The sequence below is a fragment of the Schistocerca nitens genome, chromosome 1, assembly GCF_023898315.1.
Source record: "Schistocerca nitens isolate TAMUIC-IGC-003100 chromosome 1, iqSchNite1.1, whole genome shotgun sequence".
Taxonomy (NCBI): domain Eukaryota; kingdom Metazoa; phylum Arthropoda; class Insecta; order Orthoptera; family Acrididae; genus Schistocerca; species Schistocerca nitens.
The window spans coordinates 929,644,977-929,657,423 of record NC_064614.1 but is presented as its reverse complement, the minus strand read 5'-3'; positions in this window follow the sequence as shown (position 1 = coordinate 929,657,423).

The window sequence follows — 12,447 nt, the reverse complement described above, 5'->3', positions numbered from 1 at the left end:
TCTTCTCCAGAAACGCTTTCCTTGCCATTGCCAGTCTACATGTTATATCCTCTCTACTCTGACCATCATCAGTTATTTTGTTCCCCAAATAGCAAAACTCCTTTACTACTTTAAGTGTCTCATTTCCTAATCTAATTCCCTCAGCATGATCTGACCTAATTCGACTACATTCCGTTATCCTCGTTTTGGTTTTGTTGATGTTCATCTTATATCCTCCTTTCAATAAATACACTGTCTGTTCCATTCAGCTGCTCCTCCAAGTCATTTGCTGTCTCTGACAGAATTTCAATGTCATTAGAAAACCTCAAAGTGTTTATTTCTTCTCCATGGATTTTAATTCCTATTCCAAATTTTTCTTTTGTTTCTTTTACTGCTTGCTAAATATACAAATTGAATAACATCGTGGATAGGCTATAAAACCTGTCTCACTCCCTTTTCAATCACTGCTTCCCTTTCGTGCCCCTCATCTCTTAAAACTGTCATCTGGTTTCTGTACAAATTGTAAATAGCCTTTGCTCTCTGTATTTGATCCCTGCCACCTTCAGAATTTGAAGGACAGTATTCCAGTCAACATTGTCAAAAGCTTTCTCCAAGTCTACAAATGCTAGAAACTTAGGTTTTCCTTTCCTTAGTTTCTAAGATAAGTCATAGGTTCAGTATTGCCTCACACGTTCCAACATTACTGCGGAATCCAAACTGATCTATCCCCAGGTTGGATTCTACCAGTTTTTCCATTCATCTGCAAAGAATTCGTGTTAGTATTTTGCAGCCATGACTTATTAAACAGATAGTTTGGTAATAGTCATGTGTCAACACCTGCTTTTTGTGGGATTGGAATTATTATATTCATTTTGAAGTTTGAGGGTATTTCATCTGTCTCTCTCACATCTTGCTCAACAGATGGTGGAGTTTTGTCAGGGCTGGTTCTCCCAAAGCTATCAGTAGCTCTAGTAGAATGTTGTCTACTCCTGGGCCTTTTTAACTTAGGTGTTCCAGTGCTCTGTCAAATTCTTCACACAGCACAGTATCATATCTTCCATCTCATCTTCATCTACATCCTCTTCCATTTCCTTAATATTGCCCTCAACTACATCACCCTTGTATAGACCCTCTATATAGTCCTTCCACCTTCCTGCTTTCCCTCTTTGCTTAGGACTGGATTTCCATCTGAGCTCTTGATATTCATACAGGTGGTTCTCTTTTCTCCAAAGGTCTCTTTAGTTTTCCTACAGGCAGTATCTATCTTATCCCTAGCGATATATGCCTCTACCTCCTTACATTTTTCCTCTAATCATCCTTTCTCAGCACTTCCTTTTCGCCTCCTTCATTTACTGCATTTTTATATTTTCTGCTTTCATCAATTAAATTCAATATCTCTTCTGTTACCCAAGGATTTCTACTAGCCCTCATCTCTCTACCTACTTGATCCTCTGCTGCCTTCACTATTTCATTTCTCAAAGCTACCCATTCTTCCTCTACTGTATTTCTTTCCTCCGTTCTTGTCAATCGCTCCCTAACGCTGCTCTCTCTGAAATTCTCTACAACCTCTGGTTCTTTCAGTTTATCCACATCCCATCTCCTCAAAGTGCCACCTTTTTGCAGTTTCTTCAGTTTTAATCTACAGTTCATAACCAATAGATTGTGGTCAGAATCCACATCTGCCCCTGGAAGTGTCTTACAATTTAAAACCTGGTTCATAAATCGCTGTCTTACCATTATATAATCTATCTGAAACGTTTGAGTGTCTTCAGGCCTCTTCCATATATACAACCTTCTTTCACGATTCTTAAAGCAAGTGTTACGTATGATTAAGTTATGCTCTGTGCACAGTTCTACCAGGCAGCTTCCTCTTTCATTCCATATTCACCTACTACTCTTCATTCTCTTAATTTCCCTACTATCGAATTCCAGACTCCCATGTCTATTAAATTTTCGACTCCCTTCACTATCTGAATAATTTCTTTTATCTCGTCATACATTTCTTCGATTTCTTCATCATCAGCGGAGATAGTTGGCATATAAAGTTGTAGTACTGTGGCAGGTGTGGGCTTCCTGCCTATCTTGGCTACAATAATGAGTTCACTAGGCTGTTCGTGGTAGCTTACCCACGCTCCAATTTTTTTTGTTTTATTATTAAAATCAGTCCTGCATTACTCCTATTTGATTTATAACTCTGTATTCACATGACCAGAAGTCTTATTCCTCCTGCCACTGAGCTTCACTAATTCTTACTATATCTAACTTTAACCTATCCATTTCCCATTTAAAATTTTCTAACCTACCTACCCAATTAAGGGTTCTGACATTCCACGCTCCGATCTGTAGAACACAAGTTTTGTTCCTCCTGATAATGACATCCTCCTGAGTAGTTCCCACCTGGAGATCTGAATGGGGGACTATTTTACCTCCGGAATATTTTGCCAAAGAGGACGCCATCATCATTTGTAAAGCTGCATGCCCTCGGGAAAAATTACAGCTGTTATTTCCCCTTGCTTTCAGCCGTTTGCAGTACCAGCACAGCAAGGCTGTTTTGGTTTGTGTTACAAGGCCAGATCAGTCAATTATACAGACTGTTGCCCCTGTAACTACTGAAAAGGCTGCTGCCCCTCTTCAGGAACCACACGTTTGTCTGGCCTCTCAACAGATACCCCTCCATTGTGGTTGAACCTACGGTACGACTATCTGTGTCGCTGAGGCATGCAAGCCTCCCCACCAATGGCAAGGTCCATGGTTCATTGGCTGTCTACAAGAATCCTTCCTAAACACCCAGAGTCCCAAAACCCTTACCTGGTTCAGATTCATTGATGGTTTGGATTAAGGGTGAAGACACCCTATCTGCATTCCTTCAGGACCTCAACACCTTGTCCCCCATTCGCTTCACCTGGTCCTACTCAACCCAACAAGCCACCTTCCTTGGTGTTGACCTCCACCTCAAAGATGGCTACACCAGTACCTCTGTCTATATAAAACCTACCAACCACCAGCAGTACCTCCATTCTGACAGCTGCAACACATTCCATACCAAGAAGTCCCTTCCATAAAGCCTAGCCACCTGTGGCCATCGAATCTACAGTTATGAGTGGTCCGTCTCAAAATATACTGAGGGTCTCATTGTGGGCTTTGCAGGCCGTAATTACCCTCCCAGTCTTGTACAAAAACAAATCTCCCATGCCTTATCTTTCCAGTCATCCAGCACCTCCTGAAGTGCCACTCTCTGGCCACAGAGGAGCATTCCCCTCATGACTCCGTACCACACAGGACTTCTGTTTTGCTCAATGACTTTTCATTGGTTACTACAAACTGTGTGCTCTTTGACAGGAAGTCATGAATTCAGTCACAAAACTGAGATGATATTCCATAAGCGCACAGTTTCACAACAAGCTGCTTGTGTAGTACAATATCAAAAAACTTCTGGAAATCTAGAAATACAGAATCAATTTGAAATCCCTTGCCATTAGCACTCAACACTTTGTGTGAGTATAGAGCTAGTTGTGTTTGACAAGAACAATGTTTTCTAAATCGGTGTTGTCTGTGTGTCAATAGGTCATTCCCCTTGAGATAATGCATAATGATTGAACACAATATATGTTCCAAAATCCTGCTGCAAAATTTAGTGGATTACTCCTATCTTTCTTGAATATCTGTGTAACCTGTGCAACTTTCCAGTCTTTGGGTATTGATCTTTCGTGAAGCAATTGGTTGTATATGTTTATTAAGTGAGATTGCTTTACTAATCTGAGGATACCTATTTCTACATTACACATGTTGGTAGCTGTTCTTGATTTGAATTCTGGAATATTTTGTCTTCTTTGGTGTGGTTTTTTTTTTTTTTAAAGGCCTTTTGGCCAAAAGCTCACTTGTTTAGCATTTTTTTTGTTATACCTGTATTGTGACTCATAATATTGTCATTATTGCAGCCTGGATTCCCATTGTAAATCACATTTTGTTGCAGTAATCTAGTTGCATTCGAGAGTACTGTGTGTGTAAAATGTCATTTGGCATTTGAGCACTTTTGCGAGCATGCACAAGAGATGAAATCAAGTGAAGTGGATGCAAATATTTCTGTTCAAATGTAGCACAAGGATACTACAGTGATCAATAGTTTTATTATTTACATATATATTATACTTTAATTTATTACAAATTTTCAGTAATTTGTCTGGTGATTCCCGAAGGTTTATACTCCACAAAATGCAGATGTACATTTCAGAGCTCTTGTATCACCTGCAGAGACAGACTGTTATGGTTTGAGAATTACCAGTAATAACCAAAATGATATACATGAATTCAGATCCAGAATAGCAGGGACACACTGCAAGCAGATGAAAGACATGACCAAAAAAAGACAGGCAGGCTTTCAACCCATGTAGAGGCCAAAATACTATGCAACAAGCATTGGGGTCAAACAACACTGATTCCAGATAAGCCTATCCAAACTGATGAAGTGGGTCAGTAATTTCAGGTTACAGATACAAGGCAAAGATGTAAAAGACCAAATTATAAAAAAAAACAGTATTCATGCGTGACATTCATCTGTGTCTAAACAAGAGAATTAGGCTACATTGCATATATATAATTCTCTAACATTTTTCGGGCGACAAGAGAGAGAGTGATATTGGGTTGCAAGGCACAAACGTCTCTCAGTTCAGTTAACTTGCACGTTGTGTGTAGCCGATCCTCTTCTCTGGGTAATCAGCTACATCGATCTCCCACAAGCTGCTTCTCCTAAGACTAAAGCTGGTTAAGGGAATTTATAAAAATAAATTTGGTACTCAGTTCCATCAATTTATATTTTCAACTTTCACAGATCTTCTGCAAGCTATTTTATTCCTTACATGTTAGACTCATTTACACATATTCAAATAGCGTACATATGTCTTCGTTTCGTTCATAACCAAGACGAAATAATTTAAGTCTCTAGTCTCAAACGAGTCCAATACATGAATGTGCATAGCACTCTATACTCATAGCTTTTTTACAATCACCACAGACACTTAACACATCAAATACATCATAATTATTCGTTCAGTTCTCCTCACGTCTTCTGTGGTGCTGGCGGCAAACGCTTATCGTCGTCAGTGACTCGCCTCTTGCAGTCTTCTAATAACAAACTTCCGACCGGCACATAGAAACAGGTGGATCAGTAGAAACATTCTCACTCTCCTGCACTCGTACCTAAAATATCGGGTGTTCGAGATGGTGGAAGGCAGAGTGTTTCTAGAATTTACCCCAAAATTCTTGTGGCGCTACCTATCCCTCCCCTTAGCTCAATCGCACGATATTTTATACAACATGCACGTTTTACCACAATTACAAAATGTGAACCTTTCAAGCCATGTTTCGAGTTAGCTCTTATCACTCTCCAAAAATTTGTGAGTACCAAACTTTTATTTTCTATTCCTCTTCCAGTTGTAGATTACAGGTGTACACAATTCATGAATATTCTACTGCTTTGTTCTTACTTCGTGTACTATTTTTCCTAAGCATCTACTTAGTCAGTACTTATTGTAATCTGGAGGAACTCTGGGTAGAAAAAAAAGTGTTCCTTTCTTCTGACACTTGTAAATCTAAAACGTAAAAATGCTAGTGCTGTATAGAATTCAAACTTACCAGACTCATCCCTTTAAACATGTGTCTTCTGTCATGATACTGTCCTTTTTCCCTTTAGGAACAGTACCTATACCTTACATGGGTCGGTCCTAGGAGTACCCTTTCTCCTTCCGTTTTGGTAGGTACGACCCTTTCTTATTCCTATCCTCCTATGGTACAGGTCAATCTCCTTCTTGGTGCCCCTGTCTGCGCAGTATAGGTCAGCCTATCTGCCCTTTTTCTCGTCCAATAAATGTCAAGTGCCCCCTCCGTATCTTTCTTGAGTAGGCCTCCTGTTTCATTGCCCTAGCATACATCTATACGTATACTATTCTTAAATATTCTCTGGTAAAATTACAAATCTACTTTACACCTCATCTCCACTTTCCAATATTCCATCTAATACCCTAGAATCCTCTTTCACTCCTCACTTCTACCGTATAAACAAATATTATGCCCACACATAGTAGATGCTATGTCTACCTGTATTTACCAACTCCCAGTAGATAATATGCCTTTTCTCAAAGGACTAGCACGACACATGTAAATCTATATTTGAGAGCGATGCAGAATCATTACATATCAACAATGTAATATGTGCATCAACTCAGATGTATGCGACAAAAAAAATAACGATGCAGAACCGTCACATATCAACAATGTAATATGTTCATCAACTCAGATGTACATAAATCTTTATTCCCCAAATCCCTTGGCAGTTCTGACATCACTTCAGGTTTCTGATTTGTAATTCTCCTGTTTGAGTTTAAGTGTTTCTTTGTGTGTATCCTGATTCTTCGGCCAACTTATATGAAATAAGTCGAAGGTTATTGGAAACTACGGCAAATAAGGCCTTCAGCGATAGAAGTATATGCATATGGAAAGAGGGAAAGATAGACCGGTTCTTAAATGAGAACCAAGAAAGGAAAAAGTAGATCTGGTTGCTAAGGTCAAAGACATGAAAACCCTTCCCACCCCCTTTCCCCAGGATCTCTGCTTCACTGGAACTTGAGTGAGAAGCCGGAGGAGATATGATGTTGAACGTCTCCTACAGAACTGAAATTTTCACCTTCACCTTTGAAGCCCCGAAGAAAAATCTTAGCAACACCTATGGAACAGCAAATGGTGAAGAATCAGTTACACTTGGCTGCGAGGGTTGTCTGAAAAGTGGGGTGTGTGATTAGTATTGGTCATGCTTGTACTTGCACTACCCACCCTTTCACATTACGTCTCACAAAAGGTATAAAATATTTTATAAAAATAAAAAAAATTATAGACTGTGATAACATAACTGTTTAGTCATTCACTTTACACTATATTTCATATACATATGAATTACTCCGTTCAGTTTATCACGTCTAGTTATCACTTTGTTTTGAGTAGTACCATGATATACATTTTTCATTCAAATAATATTTTATTCATTTCATGTCTAGTGATCACTGTTCATCTGTGATTCCCTTAAATAGGTCTCATTCTTGTATCATATCTGGTTTCCTAATTACTAACAATATAGGATAGTTTAAGAATTGAAGGGAATTTGGTGCAGGAAAACAACTAGGGATCCGACGGTCGTCACTCTGCCTGTTAACACAGAACGTTAACGTCCATGGGACATATACAACTTTGTCTTTTACATTGTATTTTCCTTTTTCTGATCCTGTTAAAGGATCCACAAAAACTAAGGCTTTGGGATGTACCACCGTTTGCACTTGATAAGGTCCCTCATACTTTTGAAAAAATATGTGTGTTTGTTTCTTCAGGGCAGAGCTCTGAAGATGCTGTTTTATTAGAATTAGGGCATTAACGTTATACTTAGGTGTGACAGCCTCCTCACTATATTTAATCACTCATTGTTGTGCTATTTCAACATTTAATAAGGGCACAAAGAGTTTACCTATTACTTCCAAAGGTGTTAATCCAGTTGATAAATGCGGTAATTCATTTAAAATAAGCTCAAAGTCTTTAACTTTCGCTGCCCATGACGTATGTTTTGCATGGCAGTAAGTACGGCATAATTTCCCAATTTCTTTCATAACCCTTTCACACGGGTTAGAAGACGGATTATAGTTGGAGATTAAAACCTGATGAATATCTTCCCATGCTAAGAATTCTTTAAAGTCGTTACTAACCAATTGTGATCCATTATCAGTGAAAGTATTGGTGCAGAGAGTAGATCACTGTTGTTGTGTTTGCTTTCTTAATAGGTTACAACTCAACATACTTAGACCAACACTGTATGAGGACAAAAATGTAGGCCACTCCTCCCTTTCCTTTCGGAATTGGTTCGAAGAAATCTGATGCTGTAAGATCGTGTAATGCCTTAGGAATGATTGGATACATTTTGTGTCTAACATGGGTGTTACTCTCTCTTACTTTCTGACAGGTTTCATAAGTTCTAATTAAAGATGACACCTTATGTCCCAACTTTTTAAAATAATAGAACTTGTTCATGTGGGCTATATACTACTTTATTCCAAAGTGTCCATACCCTTATGGACATACCACATGATTTCATCTTCCGTTAACTTCGGGATGCATAAACGCCACCGTCGAGATGTTGTACTGTCTCTCCAGAATAAATTTTGCCCTATAATTTTCCATTTCTCTACTTGATTAGGAGGTAAAGATGATCTATTACACATAGCATATATTTCTGTAAAGTAGGAATCATGCTGGGTATTCTCAGTTACTCTTTGAGCCATTTCTTGTACCCTGTTGTGCAGATATTCTATTGTCATAAAATTAATCGCACCAGGTCCTTCTGTACGTCCAAGTCTTTCATATCAACAGGTAATCTAGACAAAGTGTCAGGTAAAATATTTTCAGAACCTTTTACATACTGTTCTTAACGTCCTATTCCTGTAGGAACAACATCCACAATAATCTACTATTTAATAAGCGACTACACATTAAAAAAGATAGAGCTTGATGATCCATATGTACATGGATCTTTGACCCCCCCACACTAACGTCTTGAATTTTTAGATACTCCATACTGCTGGTAATAATTCTTTCTCTGTAGCTGTACTGTTTAATTCATGTTTTTAAGACTTGGTCTAGCAAAGGCTATACATCTGTGATTTGTACTTTCGAGACCCAATTCTTCTTGAAAAAGTTCTGCTGCAATACCATAATCAGATGCATCTGTTGAAATTTCAAATGGCTCGCCCATAACCAGACTGTGGAGTATAGGTGATTCTACCAGAGCTTTTTTCACATTTTCAAATGCATCATTAGCCTCTTGGTTCCAACTCCACAGTATTCCCTTCTGTAATTAACGCAGAAGTCTTGGGTCGTTCAGCTTGTAGTGCTTCGAGAATTTTGGGGTAAATTCTAGAAACACTCGGCTCTCCACTGTCTTGAACACCCAATATTTTAATGACAAGGGTGAATAAGTTATACTACTTTAAAAAGCTAGGACATGGAATAGCATCGGTCATTAAAACTTGTGAAATTTATCAGAAGGTAAAAAGAGGATAACACTCACGTTAAATATAAATGTATCCAATTATTCCTAAAGCGTTACACGGTCTAACAGCTGCAGATTTCCTTGGATCAATTCCAAAAGGAAAGGGAGGAGTGGCCTACATTTTTGTCCTCATAGAATGTTGGTTGAAGTATGTTAAGTTGCATCCGATTAAGAAAACAAACACATCAACGATAATACACTGTCTGCAAGAATACTTTCTTGAGATAGGAAAACTGAAGCGGTTCCTTTCCGACAATGGACCACAGTTCACTAGCAATGAGTTTAAAGAATTTCTAGCTTGGGAAAATATTCATCAAATATTAATCTCCAACTATACTCCATCCTCTAACCCTTGTGAAAGGGTTATGAAAGATATTGGGAAGTTATGCCGCACACACTGCCATAATGAACATACGCCATGGGCAACAAAAATTAGAGACTTTGAGCTTATTTTAAATGAATTACCTCATTTATCAACTAGACTAACACCTTTGGAAGTAATAGGTAAACCCTTTGTAGGTGAGCCTCTTATTAAATGCTTCACTTGGCCAGAACAACGTACTCCTGATTACCAACTGAATCAAATTATAGTTGCCAAGAACTTAGTTAAGAGGGCACAACAATGAGTAAATAAACAATGAGAAGGCTATCGAACCTTAGTATAAGATTGATGACCTAGTTCTACCAAAACAGCATCTTCAGAGCTCTGCCCTACAGAAAGAAATGCCTAAATTTTTTCAAAAGTATGTGGGGCCTTACATAGTACAGTCGGTAATCCACCCAAAAACCTTATTTTTAGTGGATCCTACAACAGGAGAAGAAAAAGGGAAATATAATGTTAAGGATATAAAGTGGTATATGCCCCAGGGGCGTTAACGTTCTGTGTTAACAGGCAGAGTGACGACCATCGGATCCCGAGTTTTGTTCGGTGTTACTTCCATATTTGTTTTCCTACACTGAATTCTCTCCAAATCCTGTACTATTCTGTATTCTATTCTCAAATTCTTATACTGTCATATAGTTTAGTTACTCCGGCATAATCGTCTTGACATCGCGGACAAGTAAGATTTGCAGCAGAACAGTGATCTCATCATTATACAAAGTCTTACTTGTTTTACAGGCACTGTGGCTCCCAGTTGTTATATTGGATCAGGACTGGAGCATATGGTAGTATTTAAGCCGATAGCCTGTTCCGCTCTAGTCAGCGGTAGTTTTAAGCTTTGCCTGCAATGGATTGCTGATTAGGTATATCCGCATTTATATCTCGAACACTTAATACCCGATGTAGATGTAAGCTGACAGTGGGCTCCGCTGTAGTCCCGATGTAAATGTGAGTTGACAGCATGCTCAGTTCTAGTCATCAAGGATCTCGAATCTGATAATAATAAGGTTTTAATTTTATATATGGATGTTACTAAGAAATATTAGTTTAACAAGAGAGAAAGATTTAGAGGAAACATAACATAACATATAATATAATATAAACGCCATCCATGTAGATTTAGGTTGTATTTTGGCCTAAATTAATCTTTGTATGTAATCTCTTCACCAGTTTTCCATACAAACCTGCGTGTAGAGGTATTGAGGAATGGTGGTGGATAAGAAATTAACAAAAAACAGTGGAGAATTGGACCCACTAAGTGTTTGAAATTATTTAAGTCATCTTCGATGGTAAAATGGTAGGGAGTTGTGCCCACTAGGACATGTTAGAACGTCCTCCTCGGTTATGCCAGGAGCGCCCTGCCAGTCTTTGGGACTTGTCCTGCGGCCGCGATTGTAATGTCAACAGCAGCCGACGCAGTGTCCACGTATAGTTAGGTCATATTTTTCCCTAACCAGCCTGTCTCCCCCCCATCCACGTATAGTTAGGTCATATTTTTGCCTAGCCAACCAGTGTAGAGTTAGCCTTATTCTGGCCTAAGCCATTCTTGGAGAATAATCCCTTCTCCAGTTTGTTTATGATGATGGAAGATACACTATAGTACGAAGAATTATATATTTGTGATAATATGATACATAATTTTATACTTAATACAGAATATTTTATACCTTTTGATGAGATGTGATGTAGACAGGGAGGTTTTATGTCCATTTTGAAAGGGGTGGGTAGAGTAGGTACAAGCATGTCTAACACTACACACACCACACCTTTCAGACAACCCTGACTGATTCTTCACCATTTTCCGTTCCATGGAGGTTGCTAAGATTCTTTCTTCTGGGACTTCAAAGGTGAATGTGAGAATGTTTGTTCTGCAGGAGACATTTAACATCATACCTCCTTCAGCTTCTCACTCAAGTACTGGCGAAGTAGGGATCCTGGGGAAGGGGGCATGGGAAGGGGGATCCTGGGGAAGGGGGCATGGGAAGGGTTTTCCTGTCTTTGGGGCTATCTTCTTTCACTTCTTCGATCTTAGCAACCATTTCTACTTTTTCCTTTCTTAATTCTCATCTGAATACCGGTCTATCTTTCTCTCTTTCCATATGCATACACTTCTATTGCTGAAGTCCTTCTCATTCTCCGTGGTTTCCTATAACCTTCAGCTTATTTCAAATAAGTGGGCCGAAGAATCTGGCTGCATGAACACACATCGACATACACACAATATTACACTTAGACACAAACATGAAAATTATGGATTAGAAACCTAAAGCAATGTCAGAACTGCCAAGAGATGTAGGGGAATAAAGACCTATGTACATCTGGGTAGATGCACATATTGTGTGGCTGATACATGACAGTTCTGCACTGCCCCCTTTTTTTTCCTTTTGTCACTTCTTATATATTTATACATAGGCATAAGAAGAGAGACAGTTCTATCGCACAAGGAAGTGTGAGAAATGAAGAACTAATGAGCATGAGCCAGAGAGGAACTATTGGTGATAATTAGTTAGGAATATCAGTTGAATACTTGTTCTGATGATTTGTAGGATAAGGGGGACACATCTAGAATAAAGAAAGGTATGATGGAGTGAATTATATATAAATATGAGGTCTACTGAAAGCGTAGAAGTTGAAAAGTAGTGGACGACTCTAGGAGATCAAATAAGGTACCAAGAAGTAAGAGAGAAGTGTGAAGTAGATTTGAATTTTGCCAGGTAATATTTATAAAGATGTATACTAGGCCAGTGAACTATGAAGCCTTCTCAGAAAGCAGAAGGAGGGCGCACCCCATTTACTGGATAAAAAGGGCGGACTGGCAGACCCAAGAGAGGCTGACCTATACTGTGCAGGTATGGGCACCAAGAAGGGGATTGACCTCTACCACAGTGGATTTGTAAGTTAAAGGGGCGTACCTACCAAAATGGAGGGAGGAATCATAATATCAACCTGTATGTAAGGTACAGGTACTGGGCCTAAAAGGAAAAGGGCAGTATCATGACAAAAG